The sequence below is a fragment of the Cygnus olor genome, chromosome 3, assembly GCF_009769625.2.
Source record: "Cygnus olor isolate bCygOlo1 chromosome 3, bCygOlo1.pri.v2, whole genome shotgun sequence".
Lineage (NCBI taxonomy): Eukaryota > Metazoa > Chordata > Aves > Anseriformes > Anatidae > Cygnus > Cygnus olor.
Window position 1 is genome coordinate 41,571,233 of NC_049171.1, and position 8,767 is coordinate 41,579,999.

Genomic DNA, 8,767 nt, shown 5'->3' on the forward strand with positions numbered 1-8,767 from the left:
TTGGGGGGAGGAGGTGGAAGAGGGTGGACGGGGGGGAAGGTGCTTTTGGTTTCTTTCCTTTGTTTCTCACTTCTCTAGCTTCTTAGTAATAGGTAATAAATCTTACTATCTCCCTACGCTGAGTCTGTTTTGCCCGTCACAATAATTACTGTGCGATCTCCCTGTCCTTATCTCAACCCTTGAGCCCTTTTCATCATATTTTCTCCCCATTCCTCTTTGAGGAGGGGGAGTGAGAGAGCGGTTGTGGTGGATCTCGGCCACCCACCTGAGTAAAACTACCACAATTCTTTATTTCAAGCCCAGTGAATACAGTTATTTTTCCTGCTAAGACCATTAAATTTCCATATGAGTTCTAGGTGCATTTCTATTATAGGGATCCCTTAGATTTTAATAGGGGTTCATGTTCAGTTGTAAGTAAATATTAATTAATTAATTAATTTATTTATTTATTTATTTTTTCTTCAAAAGAAATAACTAAAACACTGTTACCAAGGATCTCCACAGTTTCTAATACTGGTGAGGTTAATCCTCAATTCCCTGTGGAGTTAACTCAAATACACATTCTGATTAAGCTAGAGCAGTGTGCTCAGAACAGTCAGTGGAGACCCTGGGCTATATTTTACAGTCCCAGAGCTCACAGATTGACAATTCTCAGGTAGCACAATCTGGTTTCTGGGGAGACTTAAACACAAAGACTGTCCCTCCACCTATTCACCAGAAACAAGGCTACGTCAGTCCCAGGCTACAACCTTGCTCTCCTATTCACCACTTTTACTTTGAAATGCATTGAGTGTATGTCATTCTTTATCTCTCTGCTTCTCTATAATACAGGCCTTCCCATACAATATGCCTTCTTTCCCTTAAGAGTGTCTTCAGGCTGTTCCCCGATTGTTCCCTTCTCTTCATCCACATTCCCAGAGATGAACCTCAATGTATGGATAGTCCTTGAAATGCAACTGGAACTCTGTCTCTCAGGGAGAAGCAACGAGGTAGGAAGTCCAATAAGAACAGTTTTGGAACAACAAAACTCCTTTAGAACTGAAGTCAGCATCAGACCATTATATGATTTACTGACTGAAAATTAAGATGCACACATCTGAAGTGACAAGAATGCAATCTACAATGACAGTGGAACTATTGAAAAACTGGGAACAACTGGGAGATTTTTTTCTCAAATGAACACATAAACCAAACTGAAATATTAATATAGAAAACTCATGCAATAAATAGAGGGCAGCTTCTCCATAAAGGGAATATTGTCAGAGCTCAGACTTGGTTCATTTTATCTTTGAGATGTCCAGAAGTGACTGACTGCCTTGAACTTCTTAGGTGAAATCAGACAAGAATTTTAAGTCAGAGTTCCCTCTCCCAAACTCGGAGCAAAAGAAAACATCAGAGCTTTTTACATTCAGTGAGTAATAGAAAACCTTACTGAATAACCACTGTTCAGTTCGCTGCAGAAAATCAAAAGAACTTTTTTTTTTTTCTGTACAGACAGAAGAACCAGATTATTAACATTAGTGTTGCTCTAAATACAATTTCCTAACTATAATTGAGCAAATGACACTACTTCTGAGAACAAATGAAACAAAAACAAGCAATGCTTAAAATTTAGAAGAAAAGTAAAGAATTCCTAATCTATCTACTCACAAAATGATTTAAAAAAAAAAAAAAAAAAAAAAACATAATCCAAATGAATCCTAATTTATTAGCAATTTTTGATCACACGATCACTGAAGCAAAAACTTGAGTTACAATCTTTAAATGGTTCTGATGCCACTGGAATTTAAACATAGTTTTAGCTTTTAGACATAATCTTACAAGGTTCTCTGAAAATGGAAAATTGCTTTAACACTCACTAGTTAATGCAGAAAAAAATTGTGGGAGCTCTGGGATTTAAATCTCTACATCTGAATAATAAAAATAAATAAAGAAAGAAAGAAAGAAAGAAAGAAAGAAAGAAAGAAAGAAAGGAAGAAAGAAAGAAACTGATACCGAGATTCTGTTTTGGCCCTAATCCTTATGCATCCCATTGGATCCAATCTTTACTGACAGAATTGTCATGTACTTAGGTCATTATATTATCAGACATTATCTGTTCAGTCATTTCGGTAGCAGTTTTCATTTGACGTCAGAACCCAAGGGAATCACCTCACCTCATTTAAATACCAAAAAGTTAGTAATTCAAGTCTAAGTTAGTCCTCATATGCTCTATGTAAAGCAAGAAAAGACAAACAGGAACTTCCATGCAGTGGTTTGTCACATCCTGGGACAAATGTCTAAGATGATTAAGGAAAAATGCTTTCTGAAAATGTTATTTTTGTTCTATTTATTGTAAAGGTGGCATAACAGCAGCCAGCTTTGACATATTCAATAAAATTTAAGATATAATAATTCAGAATAATAATGCAAATTTTGGGTGTAGGTCTCTGCTTAATGGCTATTAGGCTGAATTGATACACCAGCTCCAAGTTGTCCCTAAATTTCATAGAAGACCAGTTATATTTAACGCCTTGGGGTCCACTTTCACCTTGGGCAGCTTTACTTTCAGTAGTGAAGTGCATATTTTTGGTTCTGTTTTTACTTGCTTTTCTCATCTTTTCATCATGTTCTTACTGTCTTCACTGGGGGCAACGGAAGAGTGTGGGAGAAGAAAATCACATTCCAAAATTATGTTTTGTTTCTTTGAGCTATTGTTTGTATATGACTAGTTTAATCATGCACAACATTCACCCTTCATTACACTGAATGTTTTTAGTAGTAGATGCCTCTAAGCACAATAATGTCTAATTTGCATTAATCTTGCTTTGCTCAATTCTTTCATAGTGATGCAAACATATGCCACAAATTACTCCCCATTTTTTAAACTGCAATAAATATGAGCTACACTCCCATATTAAGCAGCACTTAATTTACCAAAGTTTTAAAGTAACTAAAAATTTTATAATGTTCTTATTTCTGCAAGAAAATATGGAACTAAAATGTCTCAAAACAAGCAATAAAACTTTGTCTGCATAATGATTCAAACAGATAATCAAGCATAAACAATATTCCACGATCCACAAATAAATAAATAATTACACAGCATTCATAGGCTTTTAAATTTTTTATCCTCACACTCCTTTCTTGCAGGTACGATTTTTGCAGGTGCATCCCGGACAGCTTCATTTATTTTGTTAGGGTCTCCAGAAGAGAGGTTTTATATAAATATAACTGTCTTCTCATATAACTGCTACTGAAAATGCTATCCATTCTGTTCCCCACTTATATTCTCCAATATATCCTTCTTTATTATTCATTCTAATTGTTCACATTCTACTGTAGATTCTTGTGGGTTTTGCTCAGAGAAATCTGCAATCTTCCCACTTATTTGAAGAGATGCTGATGTTGTATGACTTTTATGTAGCAGTCTAAGAGACATAAAACTTGTGCAGAAAAGAAGAGATCCACATCAGTGTCATGATGTCTGAGGGGATGTAAACACTTGTGAAACTCCTGGAAAGGGGACTACCCAACAGGTAGTTGGTGTTCAAAGTGAGGAAACAGAGCTCTCTTCAGCTCTCAGGCCTGAAGAAACTGAAACAGACCTGGACAAAAAAATAGCACAAAGGAATTTACTCACAGTAAGTGTCATGATTATTGACCAAGTGGTTATGTCATCTCTTAATGTTACTCCTTTTTTGATCCAGCAGATACAGAATTTGATCTTGCACAGCATCTTGTCTTTAATAACAACGCCAAAAAAAAAAAGGGGGGGGGGGGGGGTCGGGGGGGGGCTGAGAATGTCCAGACCCTTGTTATCCCATGGATATTTTCCTTAAAAGCAGATATGGCTTAGCACTGTCGCACTGTATCAGGCAAAGGAAGAAGTTGCACCTGCATATTTTGCCGGGCAAGTTTTCTAATTACCAATTAATTGGAGCTGTCAACTTAATTTTTACTTCTTTCAGTGGCATTTCAAAGAAGACATTGTTCCCTGTTTGGTTGCTTGATAAAAAATACATAGTTATCTCCAGGGAAAGGCTAAGCTTTAGATTCTAGATGGAATCATATTTCTGCACACAACCTCATTTAAGACACCCGGGATGTGGACTAATTTTCGTTAACCCTATGTTATACTTTTTATTAGCTCTGGAAAACTGTGCACATGTTTAGCAGCATGGCTACACCATGTAATTGTCTCTGAACTCATGCCAAACTACCTGCCTTCAGACTTGAGAGTAATACAGTTATTTCAAATCTGCTGCTGGAACCACGGCTCACTAGCTGTGCATTGTATCTTTCTGTCAGAGTGGTAACTTAGGAAGTCAAAACCTTATCCAGAATGTGCACTCAGTCCTCTACAAGCACCCCAAACATCCCTCCTAAATGCCTCTGTAAATCAGTTTGAACCTTCACATACTCCATGATGCCTAAATAGGAAAACTGCAGACCACAGCGGAATAACAGCATGAATGGCATCATTCTGCATCATTCTGCATGCTGTTCTCTCCTCCCTGTCCTATACTGGTTCCCAGGGAGAATTTCTTCCATGAAAACTGTCAGAATTCCAAAATGGAACAGCTTTCAGAGGAGATTAACCTTCTCCATGGCACAGCAATAGTCCCTCCTGAGGAAGCCATATTATTTTAGTCTAAAAATGTGTCTATTAGTTTAGAATTAAAGAACCCACGTGTTTCTTTGAGAGAGAGAAGAAATTAACTTCTGTGCTCAGCATGGAAATGTTTGGGAAAAAGAAAATGCCTCTTGATCATATTTTGAAATCTGTATTTAAAATGGGGCTAAATATTTTTAAAAAATCTAAGTTAAGAAATATGCACCTATAATAGCTATTGTGAAACTGCAAAATGCAATGTATACATTATTAATATTTTACAATGTAGAAATACTTTTTAATGTAGTATTTGATATAAAACCTTTGTGGGACTTTTATCACTAAAAATTAATTTTGATAGATGATATTCTCATAAACAAATATTATGGATATATAAATAAGTATGGACCTTGATTTCTTAGAATTCTTAGTTAACAACTGCATTGTTTTTGCAGTTGCAGCAGAGAACTCCTCAGTGTCTTTCTACATCTGACAAAAAGAATTCACCCTGTGATCTTAATATACCACTGTCAACAAGGTGTTTGATTATTGCAAGGCAATGTCTATTACCAGGTCATAGATTTTATTATTATTACTTTTTTTTTTTTTTTGGCTTTTGCCACTTCAATACATGCAAGCACTGTAAGCATAATGGCACTTGATTTTCTCCTACATCCTCTCCTACATTTACTATTCAGTCAGTTCATTCACCTTTCTTTTATGCGCCACACCCCTCCTCCCCCCCCTACCCCCCCCCCCCCCCCCGAACTGAAAGAAACTAGGAGATACAGAACAGTCCAGGGCCACAAAGAAAGTATTTTTTAGTGGCTGGACTACAGCATGCAACCACTTCTTCCACGATGCCTTGCTTGTGTGATCCCAGTTTGAATTTCCCTTCTCGACAGCTCTCACAGAAGGTCTCCACAATCACAACTGCTGCAAAAATGCTGGATAATCTCAATCTGCATTATCTTTTGAGAGGAATCACTTAATTAAAGAGGATGGAAAAAGGGATGGGAGACTGTTAATAACTTAAAGATTTCGTTCTTCACTATAGCTTGCCTGTGAGGGAATTAGTGTAATTCAGTCTCAAAATGATTAACTGAGGAATTTTCATCAGCAGTAAATTCACTGTGAAAATTAGGACAAAAGTTAAAAAAGTACATTGCAATCATCATCAAGTAGAAAAAAAAATATAATTCATTATACAAAATTTATGGCCAAATAAACACTATAAAAAGGAGCATTGAAAAACACATTAATTTTAGGGCACTTTCCCCCTCCCCTGTTATATTCAAAGAGAGTAACAGGGAGATTAAATCAGTAGGAGAAATATAAATGTCATACTTGCAAATTATTTTAGTGCTATTGAAAGAAGACATCTGAAAACAAGCAATCTAAAATGACAAGAAAAGGCTTGATCTGTATCAGTGACAGGGAAGACAGCCAACCATCTACAGAAGAATTTGCAAAGCACAGTTGTTGGGGAACCCAATATAAATAGCTTTACTGGGGTTTGTAAGAACTTTTTGAAGCTCTTTTTTACCCTCCATGAATTATTTCCTCAGAGGCAAAGCAAAACTTGGATGACTGCAGTAATACAACTGCAAACTGAGACAGTAGTGCGCTGTGTTGTGACCTCTCTGTTTTACTTGGTATCAGTTTGGAAATAAGAATGTTTGACCTGTTGGTCAAACCAACAGGTTACTTATTTATTCATTTTTAAAATAAATGTGAGAATAGTGCATATCCCCAGATCTTTAGGTGATTTAAAACACAGGGAAAAATCTTTTCCTCATTATTAACTGATGTTATATTAGTGACCTGAATCACTTTCTATGATGCACATCTTCTGTAGATATTTAATCTAATAGAAACTAATTTGTCGTTGTGTTTGTATCCTCCCATCTAAAATGACACTTCTGCAAAGACAAGTTGGTTCTATGTGCACAACATAACTGACAGCATATTTTGATGAAATACTGTTGCATTTGATGGAAATGCTCCGTTCAAGTACAGGGGCTGAGGCTGCAGGCCTCACTGAATGACACTTAATGTGATGCTCTTAAGTTATACCCCACTGCTGAAGTTAGATGTACAAAGATGTGATTATTTGGACTTTAAAGTCTCTCCCTATATTCAACAGAACACATAAGCACATCTTAAAATACTTGCCTGGGTTTAAGAATAACAGTGAAGGTTTTGTAAGTAAATATTACAAAAGGAAAGACTTGGCTAAGTCCACACTTATTAGGATTCAGCCTTGTCTCCTAATTCTGTCTCTTCCTCCGCCATTAATTCTACCCTGGGCAACTCATCTGATCTTTATGTCTATACATTGGAAATAATGCAGTCAAGCATCTATTGCAAAGAGAATTGTTTGGCATCTTTTATTTAAACTCTCTGAAACTGCTCTGAAAATACAGTGAGCTATAAAACTGCTAAATAGTTTTATTATCATTGTGTTCCCACAAGTAGCTGAGCTCCCATAAAAAATGATCATAGATGTTATATGAGTCAGAGAGGTGCCATCAGTATTGTCTCTTATGAATCCAGGTTGCCAATTTAGATCTATTTTTATTTTGACCTGCTTCTTGGCTGTAGATTTACAATAGCAATACTTAATATTTCCATCAACCATAATGCTGACATAATGCTTTTACTCAAGCATTTCTTTTAAGAAAAATAAAAATAAACTCCATATTTTTTCAGTCTAATCAGAATAAAGAAACTGAATTAGAATATTTAATGAAAATAAATCTGCATTTTCACATGGTTAAGAAAAGCTGAACTTCAGACAGCACTTAGTCTTCTTTCACTACATTGGTTCATTTTCTATTAAAAAAAAAAAAAAGTTATCATATTGATAAAGTTATTAAAAGTAGTCTATTCAGTAGTCTATTCAGAGAAATTAGGACTATAGAATGTTATAGAAAAAAATATTGTTGGATAAAATACGAATGAAACAAACAGTAGATTCCAAATCTCAAATCCCTCTGTCTGGCAGTCACTTTATAAAAAATTCAGCTGTTGATTGAGTATAGAAGTGATCATGATCCTCCCAGGGCTCTTACCCTGAAGGTTAAAAAGGGTGCAAGCATTAAGACCTAGTTGTGAAGTGCCTGGTGAAGTGCCTAAACCAAGGCACTTCACCAGGTCTGCAGGGGAGGGGTGGTAATAAATCACATATGGTTCAAACAGCCCGAAGTATATTGATAATAACATCAGTCTTACAAATTAAACATTGGAAAAAAACTACTGAATCAACTGCCTGTCTCCCTAGCAATTCCTGACTTAATAAACTGGTATATTCTGTACATATGTGTTTAGGGTTTTTCAAGAGAAAGATATGTTTAACTGAATCCCATTTAACATAGTAATTTATGGCACTAAAAAGAAGTTTTGTGTTTTGGTTCAGTTTGTTTTCTTTGTTTTCTTCAGATGTTTAACCTAGTTTTTCTTTTAGTGTATATATATATATATTTTTTTTTGGTGGTGTCTTTTTTTTTTTTTTGAGAGGGTGTTTTGTTCCTTTTTCTTTTTACTACTGCTCCTTTTATAAATCTACATGATGAAGCAACCCAAATTGGTCTCTCTAAATAAGTTTGAATACTTAGAATGTAGCCATAATAAATAGAAATTATTTTTTAAACATCTCCAGAAATAGATAATGAATCTGGCAGAAATTAAAACATGCCCCTTTGCCAATACTTAACATGTTAAATATAATTGTATATAAAAATAATTTAATGTGTAATATAAATCAAATGCATCACATTTAGTCACACTTTCTGCACACACCCAAAGGAAATTGTAAAAAAATAAAAATAAAAAAAAATAAAATTTAAACAATATTTTAGAAGATTTCCTGTCTGGATATAAAAACATTAAAACAAAACAGTATTATCTAAAATGTGCTTTTTGCTGTATTTATACTTACACTATCTTTAAAATCTTAGAATTTAATATATGTATATCTTCATATATTTATAGCATCCTTTAATGCAAAGTGACTGTAAAAATGTGTAAAAAACGATGAATAAATTCCATAATTCAAGAAAAAATTATCATACAGGAATAATTACCCCTTCAATCACTTTAAAATGTTTGTATCTTTTCTTTGAGCACTCTCTTGTCTGTCTGTTAATATCTTCTTTGTAATGCTTTGCTTAG